The 25,761-nt window shown below is 45.3% G+C and overlaps 1 long non-coding RNA gene across 1 annotated transcript in view; it reads left to right on the plus strand.

Annotated features, from left to right (window-relative positions):
* The window catches only part of LOC134911768 (uncharacterized), a 39,524-nt gene extending 14,865 nt beyond the window's left edge, over positions 1-24,659 (plus strand). Inside the window, exons 2-3 of the long non-coding RNA XR_010176830.1 lie at positions 13,789-13,917; positions 24,215-24,659. This is a non-coding gene — a long non-coding RNA (uncharacterized LOC134911768). The remainder of the gene's footprint in view (positions 1-13,788; positions 13,918-24,214) is intronic.
* The last annotated feature ends 1,102 nt before the right edge of the window (positions 24,660-25,761 follow it).

Consider the following 25,761-nt stretch of genomic DNA (forward strand, 5'->3'; position numbering starts at 1 on the left):
TAGTGACCCTCCTGGCCTCTCAGGCACACTGCGCCCAGACTCCTCCAACTTTTGATGGTTCGTTTTTCCTCTTATTTTCATCTAGTAATTGTTTATTTTGCTCATTTTATGAATGAAAATTACAAAGGTTGTGGATATTTTGCGGAAATATGTAGGTTTGTCCAGGGTGGCCTCTCAGGCACACTGCACCCAAACTTATACTCATGTTCGTGTTGTCTCTTTTTTGCTTCAGATTTTCTGCTGAAATGTCCCGTAAAACCTACGATTTCTCTCTTTGTACGTCCTAATGAAGGTCACTGATCACTTTAAGAGCATTAGAATTGAGTTAATTAGGCGCTAATGACGATTTTCCTTCAGGCGCCTGTCAAGCGCACTGCCCCTTAACCCGGGAGTCCCAGAGGTGTGCCTGACCGAGGGTTAATAAGGGCCAGTGTGGGAGGTCTGGATTTTCCCAGTGGGTGGTTACGAGACAACGGACAGCAGTAACAGTATGGTTATTACGTTTACAAGTGCATTTAGGGGTGACATGGATAGATTGAAGAGGTGAAAGTAGATATTAAAGGCTAAAGAGACCTGACCGATGGTGACAATGAGATCACAAATCTTATACCAAACAATGGATATTTTGGGGCAGGAACACCAAATCTGGGACAGAGTGCCAAGGCTACACAGTTTTGGCAACATTGATATGACATGAAATGAAAGATAACAATTTCTATGAGTTTTTCTATGTACTTGTAGAGATCGAAGATCTGTCCACCACCTCTTGCATATGAGCCCACTACCCCGCATCCAGGTTTTCCCCTATATCTTCCTCCTAGTGAACTTTCCTTTGACCTCTTGTTGAAGTTTAAGAAGTAAGGAGCATACAGTAGGTTGTAAATGAGACTTCTGGAAGATGATCTGCTATGGCAGAATGTCTCAAGGGAAATGGAATTGCAAGGAGCCCTTGGTTTTACTGTTACAAAGGTATTAGATTTGCAGCTACTGTAGGTAATAATTTTGTAGACAAGGCAAGGCCAACCCACCCTCCTTGGAGTGACTATATAATATCTTCTCTCATACCTGATGCCATCTTTTGGACTAAATAAAGTGGGAAATTTGAATCTTGAGGTAGACGTGGGAAGTCACTGGGAGAGTGTGAAATAAACAAAGTAGTCTGAGCAATAGCTTTATCAACTTCTCCACTGTATCTCACTTTCCAAGCCTTGATACATCTCCCCCTATTACATAACTCACTGTAATATATGTTTCTGGGTTTTCACCTGTGCTAGATTTTGATAGCCTTTTGTTAATTCAGAAAACTCAAATGGTAACAAATTTTGATGCAGTTTTTTTACCCCTCTAAAGACAGTAATTACGTACGTATCACATTATGTCCTGATATTACTTATCTGCATTTCACACTTACTGACTTTTATTTTGAAGATTCTTTTGAAGATCCATGTACTCATTCTACTAACTTGTGTTTCCATAGCAATTCTAAACACAGTAAAAGTAATGTAGGTGGGAGTTCACATAAGAATAAAACGTTGTAACATCTTTAACAATATATATAAGGTATGTGTACTACGAGCCTGATTCAGGTTGATGGGAAACTGCACAAGCGCAGGACTCATTCTCCGCATGTGCAGATCAAGTCCTGCGATTGAATTGCAGAAATCCGATCGCCTTTGTCTGATTGACAGGGGATCATTTGTGGGGACGGGTGGGGGCATGTACTTACTCAGCTGATGGTTGCAATGTTCATCCAGAACTGCGATTGCATCGCAGTTTAGAGATCTCAAATGCAGGAAGGAGGTGGTATGCACCTCCTATTGCATTTGCATTTATAATGATTGCACTAAGGGCAAATTCACTAAAGACTGCAATTGCAATCCTTAGCAATGCAAATGCACTAGGAGGTGCATACTACGCCCCCATTTTCCTGAACGCCGGCCGCCCCCGTCCCTCCCTTCAAATGTCTCTGACTGTCAATTAGGCAGACACTTTCGCATACCTGCGCCAAAATCGCAGGACCCATTCTGTTCCTGCGCAGGACCTCAACATCATGGAAATGCAGTAAGGATCTCATCAGCAATCCTTACTGAATCCCCCCCTAAGTTGGGCGGTACTAAATTACTAAAACCATCCACCCATACCCATTTTTAAAAAGTATTTTATGGATTCCAAGTCCAATTTTACAAATGTTTCAAGTGCACGTAAAGACACTGGGTCTGATTTAGAGTTACGCACAAGGAATCTTATGATTTTTTACCTACCGTGCATGTGTCAGAGCCTGCATATGCAACTTTGAGCAGTTACAAACAATTCGGATTTGTGTGCACCTCAACCAAATCTCCACCTGCAGAAGGGTGGATGTAACTGTATGGCAATTGGCCATTCGCACATAGTATAAGTGTTCCATGGGTGTGTGTTTAAAGAACTGCAGGCTATTCAGAGAACCGTTTGAATACAGAGAGATCTGTTGCACCAAAGATAAACCTGATGCAAGTGCACGCTGTTAGTGATGACAGATACTTTCACAAGCAGATATGGGTCTGGGACTCCAGGTCGACAACAAAAAGGTCGACACACCTTAGGTCGACGCCAATTGGTCGACACACCTTAGGTCGACATGGCCAAAAGGTCGACATGGACAAAAGGTCGACAGGAACAAGGTCGACATGGAAAAAGGTCGACATTAGTTTTTTATGTTTTTTTGGTGTCGTTTTCTTCGTAGAGTGACCGGGAACCCCAATTAATGCACCGCGTTCGCTCGCCATGCTTCGGGCATGGTGCCTTTGCTCCGCTACCGCTTCGCTTGGCACACTTTACCGTTCCAATCGTAGTCCACGTGGATCGTTAAGTATGAAAAAGTTCCAAAAAAGAAAAAAAAACATAAAAAACTCATGTCGACCTTTTTCCATGCCGACCTTGTTCCTGTTGAACTTTTGTCCATGTCGACCTAAGGTGTGTCGACCAATTGGTGTCGACCTAAGGTGTGTCGACCTTTTTGCTGTCGACCTGGAGTCCGGATACTGCAAATATATAGAGGCGGTGCGCCACATTGATGAATTAATAATGGTTGGTAAAGATCATTATATGGATGTATATATCTGAAATATGTTTGAATGGGACTGATGGCTGGACAGGCAATAGCATGTTTAGGGAAGACATAAAATAAAATATAGCAAGTATTCAGGTAGATACTGTATACATTTTTCTTTTTTCTGTAAGATACTGCAATAAAGGCTAATAATTGTGAGTGGAGTTTGATATTCTAATCACAATAGACTGTGCGAAAAATATATAAATATATTACTTACACAAATACAAAGGGCAGAAAAGCAAAGTCCAGTCCTTGTTATGGGTGATTTTAATTACCCAGGTATACTAATTTAATTTGTCATTTTATCAGTGTTTACAAAGGAAACAGTGCTGGGAAACGTTAAGCTGCAATTACTGTAGCCACGCTGGCTTAGATATTATTGACCTAATTCAGTAGTAAAAAAAAAAATGAAACAAAAGAAATTACAACTAAACAAGATTAAAAGAGATATTGGACATGGCATAAATGGTTTCCACCAACTAGGCTTATATTGCTGTATCCAGCTATAGATAATAAGAATTTACTTACCGATAATTCTATTTCTCGGAGTCCGTAGTGGATGCTGGGGTTCCTGAAAGGACCATGGGGGATAGCGGCTCCGCAGGAGACAGGGCACAAAAAGTAAAGCTTTACGATCAGGTGGTGTGTACTGGCTCCTCCCCCTATGACCCTCCTCCAAGCCTCAGTTAGGATACTGTGCCCGGACGAGCGTACACAATAAGGAAGGATTTATGAATCCCGGGTAAGACTCATACCAGCCACACCAATCACACCATACAACCTGTGATCTAAACCCAGTTAACAGTATGATAACAGAGGAGCCTCTGAAAGATGGCTCCCTACAACAATAACCCGATTTAGGTAACAATAACTATGTACAATTATTGCAGATAATCCGCACTTGGGATGGGCGCCCAGCATCCACTACGGACTCCGAGAAATAGAATTATCGGTAAGTAAATTCTTATTTTCTCTATCGTCCTAGTGGATGCTGGGGTTCCTGAAAGGACCATGGGGATTATACCAAAGCTCCCAAACGGGCAGGAGAGTGCGGATGACTCTGCAGCACCGAATGAGAGAACTCCAGGTCCTCCTTAGCCAGGGTATCAAATTTGTAGAATTTTACAAACGTGTTCTCCCCCGACCACGTAGCCGCTCGGCAGAGTTGTAATGCCGAGACCCCTCGGGCAGCCGCCCAAGAAGAACCCACCTTCCTTGTGGAGTGGGCTTTTACCGATTTTGGCTGTGGCAGGCCTGCCACAGAATGTGCAAGCTGAATCGTACTACAAATCCAGCGAGCAATAGTCTGCTTAGACGCAGGAGCACCCAACTTGTTGGGAGCATATAGTATAAACAGTGAGTCAGATTTCCTGACTCCAGCTGTCCTTGAAATGTATATTTTTAAAGCTCTGACAACGTCCAACAACTTGGAGTCCTCCAAGTCGCTTGTAGCCGCAGGCACTACAATAGGCTGGTTCAGATGAAATGCTGACACCACCTTAGGGAGAAAATGTGGACGAGTCCGCAGTTCTGCCCTGTCCGAATGGAAAATCAGATATGGGCTTTTGTAAGATAAAGCTGCCAGTTCTGACACTCTCCTGGCCGAAGCCAGGGCTAGTAGCATGGTCACTTTCCATGTGAGATATTTCAAATCCACATTTTTTAGTGGTTCAAACCAATGAGATTTGAGAAAGTCCAAAACAACATTGAGATCCCACGGTGCCACTGGAGGCACCACAGGGGGCTGTATATGCAGTACTCCCTTAACAAAGGTCTGGACTTCAGGAACTGAAGCCAATTCTTTCTGGAAGAAAATCGACAGGGCCGAAATTTGAACCTTAATAGATCCCAATTTGAGACCCATAGACAATCCTGATTGCAGGAAATGTAGGAATCGACCCAGTTGAAATTCCTCCGTCGGAGCACTCCGATCCTCGCACCACGCAACATATTTTCGCCAAATGCGGTGATAATGTTGCGCGGTTACTTCCTTCCTTGCTTTAATCAAGGTAGGAATGACTTCTTCCGGCATGCCTTTTTCCTTTAGGATCCGGCGTTCAACCGCCATGCCGTCAAACGCAGCCGCGGTAAGTCTTGAAACAGACAGGGACCCTGCTGAAGCAAGTCCCTTCTCAGAGGTAGAGGCCACGGATCCTCCGTGATCATCTCTTGAAGTTCCGGGTACCAAGTCCTTCTTGGCCAATCCGGAACCACTAGTATCGTTCTTACGCCTCTTTGCCGTATAATTCTCAATACTTTTGGTATGAGAGGCAGAGGAGGAAACACATACACCGACTGGTACACCCAAGGTGTTACCAGCGCGTCCACAGCTATTGCCTGCGGGTCTCTTGACCTGGCGCAATACCTGTCCAGTTTTTTGTTGAGGCGAGACGCCATCATGTCCACCATTGGTCTTTCCCAACGGGTTACAAGCATGTGGAAAACTTCTGGATGAAGTCCCCACTCTCCCGGGTGAAGGTCGTGTCTGCTGAGGAAGTCTGCTTCCCAGTTGTCCACTCCCGGGATGAACACTGCTGACAGTGCTATCACATGATTCTCTGCCCAGCGAAGAATCCTTGCAGCTTCTGCCATTGCACTCCTGCTTCTTGTGCCGCCCTGTCTGTTTACATGGGCGACTGCTGTGATGTTGTCCGACTGGATCAACACCGGTTTTCCTTGAAGCAGAGGTTCTGCCTGGCTTAGAGCATTGTAGATTGCTCTTAGTTCCAGAATGTTTATGTGAAGAGACGTTTCCAGGCTCGACCACACGCCCTGGAAGTTTCTTCCTTGTGTGACTGCTCCCCAGCCTCTCAGGCTGGCGTCCGTGGTCACCAGGATCCAATCCTGTATGCCGAATCTGCGGCCCTCCAATAGATGAGCACTCTGCAACCACCACAGAAGAGATACCCTTGTCCTTGGAGACAGGGTTATCCGCTGGTGCATCTGAAGATGCGACCCTGACCATTTGTCCAGCAGATCCCTCTGGAAAATTCTTGCGTGGAATCTGCCGAATGGAATTGCTTCGTAAGAAGCCACCATTTTTCCCAGGACTCTTGTGCATTGATGTACAGACACCTTTCCTGGTTTTAGGAGGTTCCTGACAAGTTCGGATAACTCCTTGGCTTTTTCCTCCGGGAGAAAAACCTTTTTCTGAACCGTGTCCAGAATCATTCCTAGGAACAGCAGACGTGTTGTCGGAATTAACTGGGATTTTGGAATATTCAGAATCCACCCGTGCTGCTTTAGCACTTCTTGAGACAGTGCTAATCCCATCTCTAGCTGTTCTCTGGACCTTGCCCTTATTAGGAGATCGTCCAAGTATGGGATAATTAATACGCCTTTTCTTCGAAGAAGAATCATCATCTCGGCCATTACCTTGGTAAAGACCCGAGGTGCCGTGGACAATCCAAACGGCAGCGTCTGAAACTGATAGTGACAGTTCTGTACGACGAACCTGAGGTACCCCTGGTGTGAGGGGTAAATTGGAACGTGGAGATACGCATCCTTGATGTCCAAGGATACCATAAAGTCCCCTTCTTCCAGGTTCGCTATCACTGCTCTGAGTGACTCCATCTTGAACTTGAACTTTTTTATGTACAGGTTCAAGGATTTCAGATTTAGAATAGGTCTTACCGAGCCATCCGGCTTCGGTACCACAAATAGAGTGGAATAATACCCCTTTCCTTGTTGTAAAAGAGGTACCTTGACAATCACCTGCTGAGAGTACAGCTTGTGAATGGCTTCCAAGACCGTCACCCTGTCGGAGGGGGACGTTGGTAAAGCAGACTTCAGGAAACGGCGAGGTGGATCCGTCTCTAGTTCCAACCTGTACCCCTGAGATATTATCTGCAGGATCCAGGGATCTACCTGCGAGTGAGCCCACTGCGCGCTGAAATTCTTGAGACGACCGCCCACCGCCCCCGAGTCCGCTTGAGAAGCCCCAGCGTCATGCTGAGGCTTTTGTAGAAGCGGGGGAGGGCTTCTGTTCCTGGGAAGGAGCTGCCTGTTGCAGTCTCTTCCCCCTTCCTCTGCCTCGTGGCAGATATGAATATCCCTTTGCTCTCTTGTTTTTAAAGGAACGAAAGGGCTGCGGTTGAAAAGTCGGTGTCTTTTTCTGTTGGGGAGTGACTTGAGGTAAAAAGGTGGATTTCCCGGCTGTAGCCATGGCCACCAAATCCGATAGACCAACACCAAATAACTCCTCCCCTTTATACGGCAAAACTTCCATATGCCGTTTTGAGTCCGCATCACCTGACCACTGTCGCGTCCATAAACTTCTTCTGGCCGAAATGGACATAGCACTTACCCGTGATGCCAGTGTGCAAATATCCCTCTGTGCATCACGCATATAAAGAAATGCATCCTTTATTTGCTCTAAAGACAGTAAAACATTGTCCCTATCCAGGGTATCAATATTTTCAATCAGGGACTCTGACCAAGCTACCCCAGCACTGCACATCCAGGCTGTCGCTATAGCTGGTCGTAGTATAACACCTGTATGTGTGTATATACTTTTTTGGATATTTTCCATCCTCCTATCTGCTGGATCTTTAAGTGCGGCCGTCTCAGGAGAGGGTAACGCCACTTGTTTTGATAAGCGTGTGAGCGCCTTGTCCACCCTAGGAGGTGTTTCCCAGCGCGCCCTAACCTCTGGCGGGAAAGGGTATAAAGCCAATAACTTCTTTGAAATTAGCAGTTTTTTATCGGGGGCAACCCACGCTTCATCACACACCTCATTTAATTCATCTGATTCAGGAAAAACTATAGGTAGTTTTTTCACACCCCACATAATACCCTGTTTTGTGGTACCTGTAGTATCAGCAATATGTAACGCCTCCTTCATTGCCAAAATCATATAACGTGTGGCCCTACTGGAAAATACGGTTGATTCGTCACCGTCGCCACTGGAATCAGTGCCTGTGTCTGGGTCCGTGTCGACCGACTGAGGTAACGGGCGTTTTACAGCCCCTGACGGTGTTTGAGGCGCCTGGACAGGTGCTAATTGATTGTCCGGCCGTCTCATGTCGTCAAACGACTGCTTTAGCGTGTTGACACTATCCCGTAATTCCATAAATAAAGCCATCCATTCTGGTGTCGACTCCCTAGGGGGTGACATCCCCATATTTGGCAATTGCTCCGCCTCCACACCAATATCGTCCTCATACATGTCGACACACACGTACCGACACACAGCAGACACACAGGGAATGCTCTTAAAGAAGACAGGACCCCACTAGCCCTTTGGGGAGACAGAGGGAGAGTTTGCCAGCACACACCAAAAGCGCTATATATGACAGGGATAGCCTTATAATAAGTGCTCCCTGTATAGCTGCTTTAATATATATATTTTTGCCACAATTTTGCCCCCCCTCTCTTGTTTTACCCTGTTTCTGTAGTGCAGTGCAGGGGAGAGCCTGGGAGCCTTCCTGACCAGCGGAGCTGTGTGAGGAAAATGGCGCTGTGTGCTGAAGAGATAGGCCCCGCCCCTTTTTCGGCGGGCTCGTCTCCCGCTCTTTAACGGATTCTGGCAGGGGTTAAATATCTCCATATAGCCCCCGGAGGCTATATGTGAGGTATTTTTTGCCAAAAAATAGGTTTACATTGCCTCCCAGGGCGCCCCCCTCCCAGCGCCCTGCACCCTCAGTGACTGCCGTGTGAAGTGTGCTGAGAGGAAATGGCGCACAGCTGCAGTGCTGTGCGCTACCTTAAGAAGACTGAGGAGTCTTCTGCCGCCGATTCTGGACCTTCTTCTCGTTTCAGCATCTGCAAGGGGGCCGGCGGCGAGGCTCCGGTGACCATCCAGGCTGTACCTGTGATCGTCCCTCTGGAGCTAATGTCCAGTAGCCAAAGAAGCCAATCCATCCTGCACGCAGGTGAGTTCACTTCTTCTCCCCTAAGTCCCTCGTTGCAGTGATCCTGTTGCCAGCAGGACTCACTGTAAAATAAAAAACCTAAGCTAAACTTTTCTAAGCAGCTCTTTAGGAGAGCCACCTAGATTGCACCCTTCTCGGCCGGGCACAAAAATCTAACTGAGGCTTGGAGGAGGGTCATAGGGGGAGGAGCCAGTACACACCACCTGATCGTAAAGCTTTACTTTTTGTGCCCTGTCTCCTGCGGAGCCGCTATCCCCCATGGTCCTTTCAGGAACCCCAGCATCCACTAGGACGATAGAGAAAAACTATTATCACTTACAGTATATTTACGGACTCATATACAGTACAGTACCATGAACAGTACCACAAAACTCGCAGAAGGCAGATGAGGGACCAGAATTAAACACAGAAATGATATACCTACCCCTGGTTTTCCATACCTGTCCTATTGTCTTGAACTGTAAGTGCTGTTTTCTTGTTTGTTTGTTCATTTGATTAAGTACTGTGTTATGGGCGCTGCAGATCCCTTGTGGCGCCATATAGAGGATGATTATAATAATAATAATAATATACCAGTGAGTATGGCATCAGTGGTGAATAAAGAAGGATTTCTGAGAGATAACAACCATAAATATATCAGTGAAAATAAATTAATAACAAAGTCTCACAGCAGTTTTTTCGAGGGCCCTTTCATACCAAACTAATCAGTTTCTAGGAAGGAACGAAGATGTGAACTGGACCTTGGCTCTGCAGTTCATGTGATTTGTTTGAATCTGAAAAATGATTTAACACAATTACACATAACAGAATGGTTAACGAAAAAATCATTAGAACTAGGGGGAAATAAGTATCTAACTGGCTCAGGGATAGGAAGCAGATGGTTATTACTAATGGAACATTGGATACAGTGGGCTAAAGTTATTTGTGGGAAGTCTGAGTGATTAGTCTGGAACTAGCCCGCGTAGAATGTGCGCCACTTTGCGCCACAAACAATGCATTTTTAGTACACTTTTTTGTAAGGGGCAGGGCAATGCCTCAGTGATTAGACCACACCCCCTACATAACCCAGGCACAGCTCTCTACGGCCCTACAAATAACTGTGCTCATCCTTATGCATTAAATGTGATCAAATTGGGGAGATTTACAATGGAAATGTACTTACTGTCGGTCTAATACAGTAGTTGACATTAAGCTAAGCAAGAGCTAACAAAGTCATGGTAAGCATATCAAGGAGCATATGTAAATAAATAAGAGCAGACGTAATTTGCCTCTGTATTTACACTTCTGGACACATCTTCAATATGAGGTACTTTTTTGGGTACATGCACATAAAAACTTCTAGACAAACTGATGTCTGCTTTTAAAAAGGCATTAGATTATCTAATAAATGTTTACAAATATATTACTGGACAAGCATGTGTCTGACAAGCATTTGTTACCCTTGAGCATGGCTGGATAAACCACGAAGCAGTGTAGGTGTCCCCCTCAAAGTGATGGGTCATTGAGGGTCTGTCTGCCACCTCTGGCTTATAACACTAAGGGGTCTGTTCATGAAGCAGTGAAAAGTGTGGAGAAGTGAGCCAGTGGAGAAGTTGCCCTATGGCAACCATTCAGCATTGAAGTAACATTTGTAATTTGCATACTATTCAATTGTATGGAGCAGCTGATTGGTTGCCATGGTCATCTTCTCCACTGACTCACTTCTCCACTCTTTTCACTGCTTCATGAATAGACCCCAAACTCTTTTTTTCTGTGCTATTAGATAGCAGGGAGCTGTGCAGTAAAAGTTCTGGCACATTCAGCTATTTACACTGAAAAAGTCAGTAGGGGAGGTCTGTGCTCTGCTGACACAACCCAAAAATACTCAGTAGGATGCCAAAGGAGAGTGTGATGAGCGTTCGGTGGACTGGGACACAGACTTTGATGGTCTTGGCTGTCCATAGTCACAATGCAGACTCGTGTACAAAGGCCATATTTTGATGAAATAACAGTATCAGTCTGAATCTAAAAGCAGGAGTAAGACTGCATGTGAGGGTCATGATATGTGAAGGGGAATGAATGCAAACATCACCCACAGGCTGAGGACAAACTAGAAGGGTAATCCAGCAGGATGTAGTTATGTGTCTGGCTGTCGGGAGACCGCCAATCCCTATACCAATGCCGGGATCCCAAGAAAATGACAGTCGACTAACAGGGACTATTCCCATTCGTGGAGCTCTCCCCCCCCCCCCCCCCCCCCACCTTCCGGCAATCTAAAGCTCGGGATCCCGGCATCGGTATGGTGACCGATGGGATCCCAAACACCGATCACCCGAACCCAACCCTAATTGCTGGTGTTGTAGCGTTATCTATGAGTCCATTTTTCAGAGCGGATTATATGGCATTATACGGGTACATATACAGTGCACACCTGCAATCTGTGGCGTATCTGTAATGGGTGCAGGGTGTGCAGTACACAGGGAGTCCTTGGGTCTGGGTGGGCCCACACCAGACACCTGCACCTGTTTCTTCAATACCTACCCCTCCGAAGTCCCGTGCTGCCAGCAGCATCGATGGAGAAATCACCAGGAAAATTGCGCAGTGGTTAATTTCTATTCCTCCCATTTTCCACAGGAAAAGGGTTTATCACTGGTTTATGTGAGTAATTGGGGGTTTCTGCAGAGAAATCAGTCATTTCATATGCACAGTGGCATTACTCCTGGAGGCAATAGAAGCATTGGCCTCTGAGTGCCAGCTGTCAGGGGAGCACCAAGGAGGGAAAAAAGATTGAAAGCCATATGTGTAAACAGTACACTGTTAGAGGCACACTCGCTGCCTCTGTTGCTACCTGTAGCTGGCAGGCACTAGGACCCGTAGTGCCTTGTCGAAGGCGTGAACTGTGCATGCGCACCTGCCCAGTGCATCTTCCTCTTCTATCTTTCTAGAGGAGAGGACTACATTGAGTATGGGGGCTCCACTGGCCCTTGCTGGACAGCGAGTATTGGTAAATACCTCAGAAAGCATGTCTACTAGCTCCGCAAATGTTGGCAAAAAAAATGAATGGTACATATCCTTTTGAATATTAATTATGAATATATTCCTTAGAACCATAAATATATACTATATATATATATATCCAGAAAGTCCACACTCACTGCTCCAATTTGCAACCTGGGCGGTGCTCCATAAGAGATTCACAAGAAATCCAAAAATATATCCAAAAAAGATACAGGCACTCACCACTTCCTTGATGATGAAAACTTTATTGGTGTGTCTCACATTGAGACAGTTAACAGCATGTCAGCAAAAGGTGTCAACGTTTCTGCTCCATCTGAGCCTTTTTCAAGACTAACAAGATTACAGCAGGTTCTCATGGGCTGCTGGGTGAGAACCTGCTGTAATCTTGTTAGTCTTGAAAAAGGCTCAGATGGAGCAGAAACGTCGACACCTTTTGCTGACATGCTGTTAACTGTCTCTATGTGAGACACACCAATAAAGTTTTCATCATCAAGGAAGTGGTGAGTGCCTGTATCTTTTTTGGATATAATATATATATATATATATATATATATATAGCTACATGAGTTTCAATATTCTTCACTTAACTAGAATCTGTAACATTGTGCATTCAGCAGAGAAGTGGATACTAAAAATCTCCCCATATACAAAGGAAAGCATGAGCAGCATGTAATTTTCCTTAATTTATACTTATACTTATAGAAATCTGTGCCACCCACATTAGAGAAACAGAACAGCAGTGAAATGAAAGCAGAGATGTAAGGATATTTAAGGTGATTCAAGATAATTAATTATCTTTAACCAGTTTACATTTTTTAGTAGCCTAGCAGATGACAAAGAAATTACTAAGAGAGACTGATATGTAAATAAGTCATTTCAAAGGGAGAATAGACTTTCAGTCAGCTTTCCACACTGCCCGGAACAACCTTTCTTGTACCGAGAAGGCCAAACATCACTGAAATAGACTGTCAGTGGGTATTGAGGAGTTCAAACAGGGACTGTAGGACAGCAAGTAATGTAGGCGGATGTTTTGTTTTAGCACAAGCCTGTACCTTACTCTCAGGGGGGTGAACCAGTTACTCAGAGTGTTTCAATGTAACTTGTCAACCTTTTCTCATGTTGACCTAGTACATGTCAACCTAGACTCCCTGTCGATCTAGAAACCATGTCGACCTACTTACTGTCGACCAATAGTGGTCGACCTAGACACTGTCGACCTAAATCTAATCTACCTAACATACCACACCCATCTAGAACACTGTGTTCAGTTCTGGTGGCCATATATCCAGAAGGATATTAAAACATTAGTGACTGTACAAAGAAGGGCAACTAAAATGGTGCATGGTCTACAGCACAAAACTTACCAGGAAATACAGTACTAAGAGATCTTAGTATGTATAGTTTGGAGCAGAGAAGGGATTGATAGAAACTTTAAAATGCTGTATATCATTGGTTTAACAAGGTACAGGAGGGAGATATTCTTCAAAGGAAGAGAAGGATTAGAACTCGGGGACATGTACTACAATTGGAGGTAGGTACTGTAGATTCAGGGGAAATCTGAGGAATAATTACTTCACAGAAAGGTTAGTGGATAAGTGGAATAGCCTCCCATCAGAGGTGGTAGCAGCTAATACAGTATATACATTTAAACATGCATGGGATAGACATAAGGATATTCGCACAAAAGATAATAATAATCAAATAGGGTTTGAGGTAACAATATTCTTAAAAAAGGGGCAGACTAGATGGGCCAAGTAGTTTTTATCTGTTGTCAAAGTCTATTTTACTATGAAACAAGACTCTCATTTTGTCCACTGGTCCATCCAGAATGCAGAAAGCTCATGTGTCGGGGAGCTGGAGCCGAACTTTGTTGAACTTTGACAGTTGCATTGGAGTCCTGAGGAAGAAGGAGCACACAGGAGGAGCACTAGGAAGAGAGGTATCAACAAAAATGAGGTAGCCAGATACTGTATAACAATCTAGAAACAAGAGGGAGTTGGGGACAAATGAGTCAAGTGGGAGGAAACAAAATAAAGATAATTAGAGGAAAATGTTTTCAGAGGGGAGAATTAATAACAGAAGGATTACATGAGGGATCAGAAAGTAAGGTGAAGTCTTTAAAAGAAAACAAAATGTGAATAATAAAAATATAATAAAGATAGAACAGAAACAAGCTTAAAAAAAGATGCAACAGACCACTGCTACAGTTAGGAGAAGTGGGAGCTGGGGATGGGGTAGGAGCGTAAATGAAGAATTAAGCACAATAAGGAAAGTTTAGGGAACAAACAGTAATTTAATCATTATAGTAAGATTACCAGGCAATCGCTAAACTCCAGTAATAATGTCAGCCAGTTACTGATGCTTTGTTGGTTTGTCTTAGACTCTTACTCAGTTAGATAGGGAATATTATCTTATAGATGGAGGAATGGAGTCGGGGAAATGTAAATTTCTGCACAGGATTTTTGTTATACTGTATATAGAGTAGTATAGTAAAAGCAGTTATATCACGACTCTTATTTTAGGCAACTTTGTCATGAAATTATAGAATTCTGCTAGAGTTGCGATATTTTGATAGGAAAAAGGGAGCGGGGAGCACTCTGGTAGGCAGGGAACTCTTAACGGGATATGTTATATTAAAGCTAAACTTTTATTATAAATGTTGAAGATATTATATAGGGGTGATTCAGAGCTGATCGTAGATATGCTAAATTTAGCACATATACTATCAGTTTCTCTGACATGCGGGGGGGTGCCTAGCACAGGGCTAGTCCATCCCGCATGTCAGGCCCTCCCCCCCACGTACAGGTGTAAAAGCATCGCACAGCGGCGATGCTTTCGTACCTGCCAAGTAGCTCCCTAGCTGCTCAGCCTAGCTGCGCTGGCAGACGGCTACCCGCTGCGTTCTGAGTCGCAGTGGCTGCCTGTTATATCACACAGCTGCCACAGCCCATCCTCACAATGGTCCGGACACGCCTGCATTGTCTGGACCACGCCCCACCAATGGCGTTCTAATTCTGCTGGCACGCCCTCACCCGCCCCGCGACCGCCTGTCAATCAGGCAAAGGTGATCGCACCAGTGAGATACTTTCGCATCTGTGTGCGCACTGCGTAAAGGGCTTCAGAGTGCGATCGCTGTTGTAGCAGTGATCTCCTCTGAATAAGGCCCATAGATCAAGGCATGCAAAATATAGACAAATATAAACATATTTATAAGGTTTTAAGGTGTGAGATTTTTGGGAGCCTTAATCTATATCATGTCTTAAACCTTTATTTATAAAGTTTTAATATAATATATAAAACTACCTGCCTAACAGAGAACACTTCCTTTTTCTAATGAATGTTTTGTAAGATAGTAAATGTAGTGGGATTAAATCAGTCAGTCACCTTACGTACAGTTAGTCAGTAGCAGTCATGTAGAGGAACTTTACACTTAGCTGTTAGAAAATAAAGTAGTCATAATGTCAGACATCAGGTGTATCAAAGAGTAGGGAGTAGGCCACCAGCTGCATCAGGCCCCCGAACTCCAACCACCATTGGAGATGTAAAGGATGCATAGAAATCAGAGAACATGTTCTGGTGTTACCACAGGGGTAATAATTTAATTTCTACGTAAACATATATGTTGTAATACCTGTATAGGGCCCCATAGATGCCTGAGAAGATTTTATTCATGCTGAGAATGGCTGTAACCTTTAGAGCAGACAGGACAGTAAATGAGAGACCTACTGTATTTTACACCTGTGAATGCTGGTGTCTTGCACCTATTAGCAGAGATGTGCAGGGTTGGCCCCTATGGAATTGTTGGTCAATTGATGTGTGCATGTCATTTCCTTATATGCCTTATATGATATGAGCCATATTCCAATAGACTGATCACTGTAAGGAAAGCATTTAGGGTCAATTCCAGACAAAGGGCCTTTGAAGATGGTAGCTTTAGACAATGTATCTTGGTTATATATGTTATAGCTTACTGCACATTTGTAAAAGATAGGAATAGTCCATGCTATGTTGTACTAGCCAATGATTAGTACATCTTAATATGAGTTAATTATCCAGCAGCAATGCCCAGTTTTTGGTATATAATGCAAAATCCAGACAAAAGCCCTTCAGCTTCTGACAGGACTTGAAGACCTACAGGTAATGGTGCCTACAAGTAAATGGACTGATCCGAGCATCAATAGATGATGGGGCTCCTCGGATATGAACTACATTTAATGTTAAGAAGCTGAATAACCTGTGGTGTTGTCTGATAACCTACACAAAAGTTGAGTATTAGTCTTGTTTGTTTATGTGTTACTTTTATAATAAAGTGTAAAGTGATTTGTATTCACTTAATTGGTCACCTGAAGTACAGTACTGTACTACTGTTTTTTATTTCGATAAGAATAAAGAAACCCACACAATACATTTAGATCCATTCCAGCTTGCTGACTTTCAGTCTTTATGAGAGCTACAGTAAGTGGTGCTAACAACTTGCAGATACTTAAGCAACAAAAAACTATATTTTTTAAGGTAAGTCATATCTATTTTTATGTGTTTAGGGAAGTAAAACAACTGTTTTCTTAGTAGTCATTTAATGATATACAGTACTGTGGGTATAAATGAAAAATGCAACAGATTCGATTGATTCTAAACTTAATGTATTCTCTAATGCTAATAGCTATGTATTAATAATTCTATTAATTCATTTAATGTTAAAGAACCATAACTACACCCCACGGATCCTCTCCCACGCCTGTTCCTATTTTTCCCAATAAAAGTAAATATCTTTAAGGAATGTTAAAACCTTTGTGTGTTTGAACCAGCGGACATCTCGCACTGATGAAAGTTGAAGAAGTGGTAATCATGAATGGCTACAGAAAATAGGTAGGCTTGCCATAATAGCCCTTTAATCTGGGACACTTATTATACACACAGATTCTATGGATGATTAAAGCCAGGTGAGATTCAGGCTTGAATTTAGCCTGCTACAGAACCTGTGTATATCATACGCATTCCGAATTAAAGGGATATTAGGGCAAGCATAAACATAGGAACATAACGGGATGTAATCACGTTACCAGCGATCAGGATACCTACGCCGGAATCCTGATCATCAGAAAGGCCGACAGTCGGCATGCTGACTTACAGGGACTATTACCACTCGTGGGTGTCCACCACCGAGCCCGTTAGGGGCTTTGTTACGCTCTCCACCCCCACGCCGGCATTCTGGTGGTCGGAATCCCGTCGTCGGTATGCTGACCGCCGGCATCAAATACCAGCCCAACATAACATGTGTTTTGGATAAAGTGGAACTTTTATCATGGAGGTTATTCCCGCTTCGACTCTTTCAGAACAGTGTCAGCACTCTGCATGCTAAACAGCTTGCCTGGGCAATACAGCCTTCTGTCTGCTGGTCCACCTACCCTTACACATACTTGCCTACCCTCCCGGAATGGCCGGAAGGATCCCGAAAATCAGGTGGCCCTCCCGGACCCCGGAAAGGTGGGCAAGTCTCCCGCTTTTCCTGCAGCCCCTCCACACCCCTCCTTGGCCGACAGCAGCAGAGAACAAGTGGGCGGTCCAAGGGGGTCCGATGACGTGATATGCGCTGAATCGCGTCATCGTAGCTTGGCCCCCCGCTATACAGCGCCTATTTTCTGGGCACTGCATAATGGGGGGCAGAGCCACGATTACGCGATCATGATGCCACACCCCTGGACTGCCCACTTCCCTGTCGGTCACGCCCCTAAACCGCCCATCTTGCTGCCGGCCACGCCCCCATGCACCTACAACGCTGCCTCCTCCCGGAGGAGGGGGCAGCAAAGTAGGTAAGTGTGCCCTTACACAGAGCCCCCACTCTGTAACAAGCAGTGGACAAGCTCACCAACAGAAAGACAACTGTTTAGATAAGTGATGTAGCTTATTGGGTGCCCTACAATATGTTTGATATATGTGGGTTGAAAAGGTGTGAGAAATCTTTTTTACACATCAGTAGCCTTTAAATAAGAATTTACTCACCGGTAATTCTATTTCTCGTAGTCCGTAGTGGATGCTGGGACTCCGTAAGGACCATGGGGAATAGCGGCTCCGCAGGAGACTGGGCACAACTAAAAGAAAGCTTTAGACTAGCTGGTGTGCACTGGCTCCTCCCACTATGACCCTCCTCCAGACTTCAGTTAGGATACTGTGCCCGGAAGAGCTGACACAATAAGGAAGGATTTTGAATCCCGGGTAAGACTCATACCAGCCACACCAATCACACCGTATAACTCGTGATACAATACCCAGTTAACAGTATGATAACAACTGAGCCTCTCAACAGATGGCTCAACAATAACCCTGTAGTTAAGCAATAACTATATACAAGTATTACAGACAATCCGCACTTGGGATGGACGCCCAGCATCCACTACGGACTACGAGAAATAGAATTACCGGTGAGTAGATTCTTATTTTCTCTGACGTCCTAAGTGGATGCTGGGACTCCGTAAGGACCATGGGGATTATACCAAAGCTCCCAAACGGGCGGGAGAGTGCGGATGACTCTGCAGCACCGAATGGGCAAACTCTAGGTCCTCCTCAGCCAGGGTGTCAAACTTGTAGAATTTAGCAAACGTGTTTGACCCCGACCAAGTAGCTGCTCGGCAAAGTTGAAGAGCCGAGACCCCTCGGGCAGCCGCACAAGAAGAGCCCACCTTCCTCGTGGAATGGGCTTTTACAGATTTAGGATGCGGCAGTCCAGCCGCAGAATGTGCAAGCTGAATCGTACTACAGATCCAGCGAGCAATAGTCTGATTTGAAGCAGGTGCACCCACCTTGTGGGGTGCATACAGGATAAATAGCGAGTCAGTCTTTCTGACTCCAGCTGTCCTGGAAACATAAATTTTCAGGGCCCTGACTACGTCCAACAACTTGGAAGCCTCCAAGTCTTTAGTAGCCGCAGGCACAACAATAGGCTGGTTCAGATGAAAAGCTGATACCACCTTAGGGAGAAATTGGGGACGAGTCCTCAATTCTGCCCTATCCATATGGAAAATCAGATAAGGGCTTTTACATGACAAAGCCGCCAATTCTGATACACGCCTGGCCGAAGCCAAGGCCAACAACATGACCACTTTCCACGTGAGATACATCAATTCCACGGTTTTAAGTGGCTCAAACCAATGTGACTTTAGGAAATCCAACACCACGTTGAGATCCCAAGGTGCCACTGGAGGCACAAAAGGGGGCTGAATATGCAGCACTCCCTTAACAAAAGTCTGAACTTCAGGTAGTGAAGCCAGTTCTCTCTGGAAGAAAATCGATAGAGCCGAAATCTGGACCTTAATGGAACCCAATTTTAGGCCCATAGTCACCCCTGACTGTAGGAAGTGCAGGAAACGGCCCAGCTGAAATTCCTCCGTTGGGGCCTTCCTGGCCTCACACCACGCAACATATTTTCGCCATATGCGGTGATAATGGTTTGCGGTTACTTCCTTCCTAGCTTTAATCAGCGTAGGAATGACTTCCTCCGGAATACCCTTTTCCTTCAGGATCCGGTGTTCAACCGCCATGCCGTCAAACCCAGCCGCGGTAAGTCTTGGAACAGACAGGGCCCCTGCAGCAGCAGGTTCTGTCTGAGCGGCAGAGGCCAAGGGTCCTCTGAGATCATTTCTTGAAGTTCCGGGTACCAAGCTCTTCTTGGCCAATCCGGAACAATGAGTATAGTTCTTACTCCTCTTCTCCTTATTATCCTCAGTACCTCTGGTATGAGAGGAAGAGGAGGGAACACATAAACCGACCGGTACACCCACGGTGTCACTAGAGCGTCCACAGCTATCGCCTGCGGGTCTCTTGACCTGGCGCAATATCTTTCTAGCTTTTTGTTTAGGCGGGACGCCATCATGTCCACCTGTGGCCTTTCCCAACGGTTTACAATCAGTTGGAAGACTTCTTGATGAAGTCCCCACTCTCCCGGGTGGAGGTCGTGCCTGCTGAGGAAGTCTGCTTCCCAGTTGTCCACTCCCGGAATGAACACTGCTGACAGTGCTAACACGTGATTTTCCGCCCATCGGAGAATCCTTGTGGCTTCTGCCATCGCCGTCCTGCTTCTCGTGCCGCCCTGTCGGTTTACATGGGCGACTGCCGTGATGTTGTCTGACTGGATCAGTACCGCCTGGTTTTGAAGCAGGGGTTTTGCCTGACTTAGGGCATTGTAAATGGCCCTCAGTTCCAGAATATTTATGTGTAGGGAAGTCTCCTGACTTGACCATAGTCCTTGGAAGTTTCTTCCCTGTGTGACTGCCCCCCAGCCTCGAAGGCTGGCATCCGTGGTCACCAGGACCCAGTCCTGTATGCCGAATCTGCGGCCCTCCTGAAGATGAGCACTTTGCAGCCACCACAGCAGAGACACCCTGGTCCTTGGAGACAGGGTTATCAGCCGATGCATCTGAAGATGCGATCCGGACCACTTGTCCAACAGGTCCCACTGAAAGGTTCTTGCATGGAACCAGCCGAATGGAATTGCTTCGTAGGAAGCTACCATCTTTCCCAGGATCCGCGTGCAGTGATGCACCGACACCTGTTTTGGTTTTAGGAGGCCTCTGACTAGAGATAACAACTCCTTGGCCTTCAACTCCGGGAGAAACACTTTTTTCTGTTCTGTGTCCAGAACCATCCCCAGGAACAGTAGACGTGTCGTAGGGACCAGCTGTGACTTTGGAATATTTAGAATCCAGCCGTGCTGTTGTAGCACCTCCCGAGATAGTGCTACCCCGACTAACAACTGCTCCCTGGACCTCGACTTTATCAGGAGATCGTCCAAGTACGGGATCATTAAAACTCCCTTCTTCCGAAGGAGTATCATCATTTCGGCCATTACCTTGGTAAAGACCCTCGGAGCCGTGGATAGACTGAACGGCAACGTCTGGAATTGGTAATGACAATCCTGTACCACAAATCTGAGGTACTCCTGGTGAGGATGGTAAATGGGGACATGCAGGTAAGCATCCTTGATGTCCAGTGATACCATGTAATCCCCCTCGTCCAGGCTTGCAATAACCGCCCTGAGCGATTCCATCTTGAACTTGAATTTTTTTATATATGTGTTCAAGGATTTCAAATTCAAAATGGGTCTCACCGAACCGTCCGGTTTCGGTGCCACAAACATTGTGGAATAGTAACCCCGTCCTTGTTGAAGTAGGGGCACCTTTACTATCACCTGCTGGGAATACAGCTTGTGAATTGCCTCTATCACTGCCTCCCTGCCTGAGGGAGTAGTTGGCAAGGCAGATTTGAGGAAACGGCGGGGGGGAGACGTCTCGAATTCCAGCTTGTACCCCTGAGATACTACTTGAAAGATCCAGGGATCCACCCGTGAGCGAGCCCACTGATCGCTGAAATTTTTGAGACGGGCCCCCACCGTACCTGGCTCCGCCTGTGGAGCCCCAGCGTCATGCGGTGGACTTAGAGGAAGCGGGGGAGGACTTTTGCTCCTGGGAACTGGCTGTATGCTGCAGCTTTTTCCCTCTACCTCTGCCTCTGGGCAGAAAGGACGCGCCTTTAACCCGCTTGCCCTTATGGGGCCGAAAGGACTGTACCTGATAATACGGTGCTTTCTTTGGCTGTGAGGGAACATGCATCACCTGTCCACTGCCGAGTCCATAACCCTCTCCTGGCAGAAATGGACATTGCACTTATTTTAGATGCCAGCCGGCAAATATCCCTCTGTGCATCTCTCATGTATAAGACTGCGTCTTTAATATGCTCTACCGTTAGCAATATAGTGTCCTTGTCTAGGGTATCAATATTTTCCGACAGGGAATCTGACCACGCAGCTGCAGCACTGCACATCCATGCTGAAGCAATAGCTGGTCTCAGTATAATACCTGTGTGTGTGTATACAGACTTCAGGATAAACTCCTGCTTTCTATCAGCAGGTTCCTTTAGGGCGGCCGTATCCGGAGACGGTAGTGCCACCTTCTTTGACAAGCGTGTAAGCGCTTTATCCACCCTAGGGGATGTTTCCCAACGTGACCTATCCTCTGGCGGGAAAGGGTACGTCATTAGTAACCTTTTAGAAATTACTAGTTTCTTATCGGGGGAAGCCCACGCTTCTTCACACACTTCATTTAACTCCTCAGATGGAGGAAAAACTACTGGTAGTTTTTTCTCTCCAAACATAATACCCTTTTTTGTGGTACTGGGGGTAACATCAGAAATGTGCAACACATTTTTCATTGCCTCAATCATGTAACGTGTGGCCCTATTGGAAGTTACATTAGTCTCATCGTCGTCGACACTGGAGTCAGTATCCGTGTCGACATCTGTGTCTGCCATCTGAGGTAGCGGGCGTTTTAGAGCCCCTGATGGCTTTTGAGACGCCTGGGCAGGCACAGGCTGAGAAGCCGGCTGTCCCATATTCGGTATGTCGTCAAACCTTTTATGTAAGGAGTCGACACTGTCACGTAGTTCCTTCCACATAACCATCCACTCAGGTGTCGGCCCCGCAGGGGGTGACATCACATTTATAGGCATCTGCTCCGCCTCCACATAAGCCTCCTCATCAAACATGTCGACACAGCCGTACCGACACACCGCATACACACAGGGAATGCTCTGACAGAGGACAGGACCCCACAAAGCCCTTTGGGGAGACAGAGAGAGAGTATGCCAGCACACACCAGAGCGCTATATAACACAGGGATCCCACTATAAATGAGTGTTTTTTCCCTTATAGCTGCTTATATTACATATACTGCGCCTAAATTTAGTGCCCCCCTCTCTTTTTTACCCTTATGTACAGTAGCTTGACACTGCAGGGGAGAGCCAGGGAGCGTCCTTCCAGCGGAGCTGTGAGGGAAAAATGGCGCCAGTGTGCTGAGGGAGATAGCCCTGCCCCTTTTCCGGCGGACTTCTCCCGCTTTTTCTGGAATTCGGGCAGGGGTATTTTTACACCTATATAGCCTTCCTGACTATATATGGTGTAGATTTGCCAGCCAAGGTGTATTATATTGCCCTCAGGGCGCCCCCCCCCAGCGCCCTGCACCCATCAGTGACCGGAGTGTGAGGTGTGCATGAGGAGCAATGGCGCACAGCTGCAGTGCTGTGCGCTACCTTGTTGAAGACAGAAGTCTTCTGCCGCCGATTTTCCGGAACACTTCTTGCTTCTGGCTCTATAAGGGGGCCAGCGGCGCGGCTCCGGGACCGAACGATCGAGGTCGGGTCCTGTGTTCGATCCCTCTGGAGCTAATGGTGTCCAGTAGCCTAAGAAGCCCAAGCTACCTCCAGTCAGGTAGGTTCGCTTCTTCTCCCCTTAGTCCCTCGCTGCAGTGAGTCTGTTGCCAGCAGATCTCACTGTAAAATAAAAACCTAAAATATACTTTCTTTCTAGGAGCTCAGGAGAGCCCCTAGTGTGCATCCAGCTCAGCCGGGCACAAGATTCTAACTGAAGTCTGGAGGAGGGTCATAGTGGGAGGAGCCAGTGCACACCAGCTAGTCTAAAGCTTTCTTTTAGTTGTGCCCAGTCTCCTGCGGAGCCGCTATTCCCCATGGTCCTTATGGAGTCCCAGCATCCACTTAGGACGTCAGAGAAATAAAGTTTAAACTTTTCAATATATAAATTTAAAAAGAAGCCACAAAAGGTTCTCCTTGAAACGGGTCCAGTTTTATTTTCATTGATTAATGTGATTGTTTGAGAGTAATGAGAGGCTACTGAACAGAAACGCATCCATTATATACAGATGCATTTATCAAACATGACTCTATTTTACCTTGAGAACAGCTGTGTCTATTAACACAGGGAGAGAAACCTTTCACTATTGCCTAGGAAATCAACTTTTGGGAACAGAATAGGATTAAGTGTTCTTTTGTATTTGCCCAATGAATTTGTTTTTTCAATGTCTGTTTTTTTCCTATACAGTACATTCGCAAAACATAAAAAGTGACTGAAGATAAAATACATATAACGTTTATTTAGGGTAATTATCAATATAGAACAGTTGCATAATAGCATTAAAAAACTAATGTTTTCATATTTATTGTCCTGAATTTCTTCAGCGGGTTTTGATTTTATGACATTAAACTGTAAAGTAGTAAAATATAGTATAATGTTCTACCAATTTTATTTCTCTGTACTATGGAGCCCATCTGGGTGAGATTTATGACTCTGCAGGATTGACGGCTGTTTTGAAACTTCAGTGTATCACCTAATATTGCAAGTTTAACTTTTTATAGATCATGTTATATGTATAGTCAGAGACTGTCCTGATTTACATCCATTTCTGTATTTTAGGTAATCCATAGATTCCTAACTGGACTTGATTTGCAGCTCTTGATTATGCATTTTCCATTCAAATAAAAACCACAATCCTGCGCACAATGCCATATCGTCAGAGAAGAGAGAAAAGGATTTGAGAATCCCTAGTAATAATTGGCACACTAAAAAGCAGCCCACTGATTGATTCACCAAAGATGAACCTCACCAAAAGTTCAAAAGACAGTAACACTTTACACAACAATTTATAGGACTCAATTGGAAGGCGCTTCTTAACAATAAAAAATGCAATTTTAGAACATAAAATACATCCCTGTTGTGGATGGAAAGGATCTTCGTTGAACAATGCAAGAGTCTTTTTTCCTTTAGCAGGTGTCTTCTCTCAAGGTGGTGTCAGCATGTAAAAAGACAATAATACATATATGTGTAGTAAAGTTTTTAATCAATAAACTACTACAGTCTTTCTTATTGTGTGATACACAGACGAGATATTCAATAGAAGGTGGGCTATTCCAATCAAGGAGCGTACCGTGACTCACACTTCAAGAGATGTGTCACACACATAATGGTATCTTTATCCACCACAGTGTCTAGAACACCAGCATGCAATAGGACCCTTCAGTAGCAGGTAAGCCTACCCCACTCACACAACAGGTAGAATTGAAGCACATAAAGGCTTCTTTTGTGTTCAAGAGAATATGGGGCCTATTTATCACCATCCACATCCAGGAAACGGATGACAGGTGATAAAACCACCCAAACTCGCTCTTTGATAATTGATTACATCGCAGGGATGTATCATTTATCGCATGCAGGAACAGAGCTTGCGGTCAAGCTCTGTCCCTGCGATGCCTCTTCGCAGCATCATCGGGGTATTTTTCGTAAAAAATACCCAGATGTCCTGCTGCGCATGCGCCGACATCGCCGCTATTGCCGCTGCCTGGTCGCCCCCCCATCGCGAATAACACCGCGCGCCGCAGACCCCTTCCACAGAAGATCAATATACTCATCTGTCCAGGGAGCCGGTCCGTGCTGCTTCAGGAGGCTGCCGGCCTCCGGGTTCTTCTTCTGCACTGTGACCCCCGGTGCTGTAAAGTGTGCTGCCGTTTTGCAGTGTCACTTTACTGCACCGGGGTCACAGCGCAGCATATGGGGGACCCGACGCCCGGACACACATAGCTGATCACTCTGCCGGGTCCCCGCTCAGCTTTCTCTGCCAGGCGCAGAAAAAGCTGGACAAATGCCACATTATCGTAGTGCTACCCTGTGAACTTGCCAGCCTGAGCTGGCGAGATTATCACAGGGCACACTGCAGTATATTTTCAAATTTTTATTTAGTAAATTTGGCCACATCGCATTTCCCATTGTAAGTTTGGGGAATGCGATGTGGGTTACTAAAAAAAAAAGTGAATTCAAGGGTTTGGAGCAGTTTTTCATAAAAACTGCTCCAAATGCCCTTTAATACATTCAGGTGATACTAAAATAATGTGAAAAGGGTGTGAAAACACCCTTTTTCACATTATTTTAGTAAAAATAATGTTAATAAATAGACCCCTATGTTTGTG

The sequence above is a fragment of the Pseudophryne corroboree genome, chromosome 4 (assembly GCF_028390025.1).
Source record: "Pseudophryne corroboree isolate aPseCor3 chromosome 4, aPseCor3.hap2, whole genome shotgun sequence".
In the NCBI taxonomy this organism is placed as follows: domain Eukaryota; kingdom Metazoa; phylum Chordata; class Amphibia; order Anura; family Myobatrachidae; genus Pseudophryne; species Pseudophryne corroboree.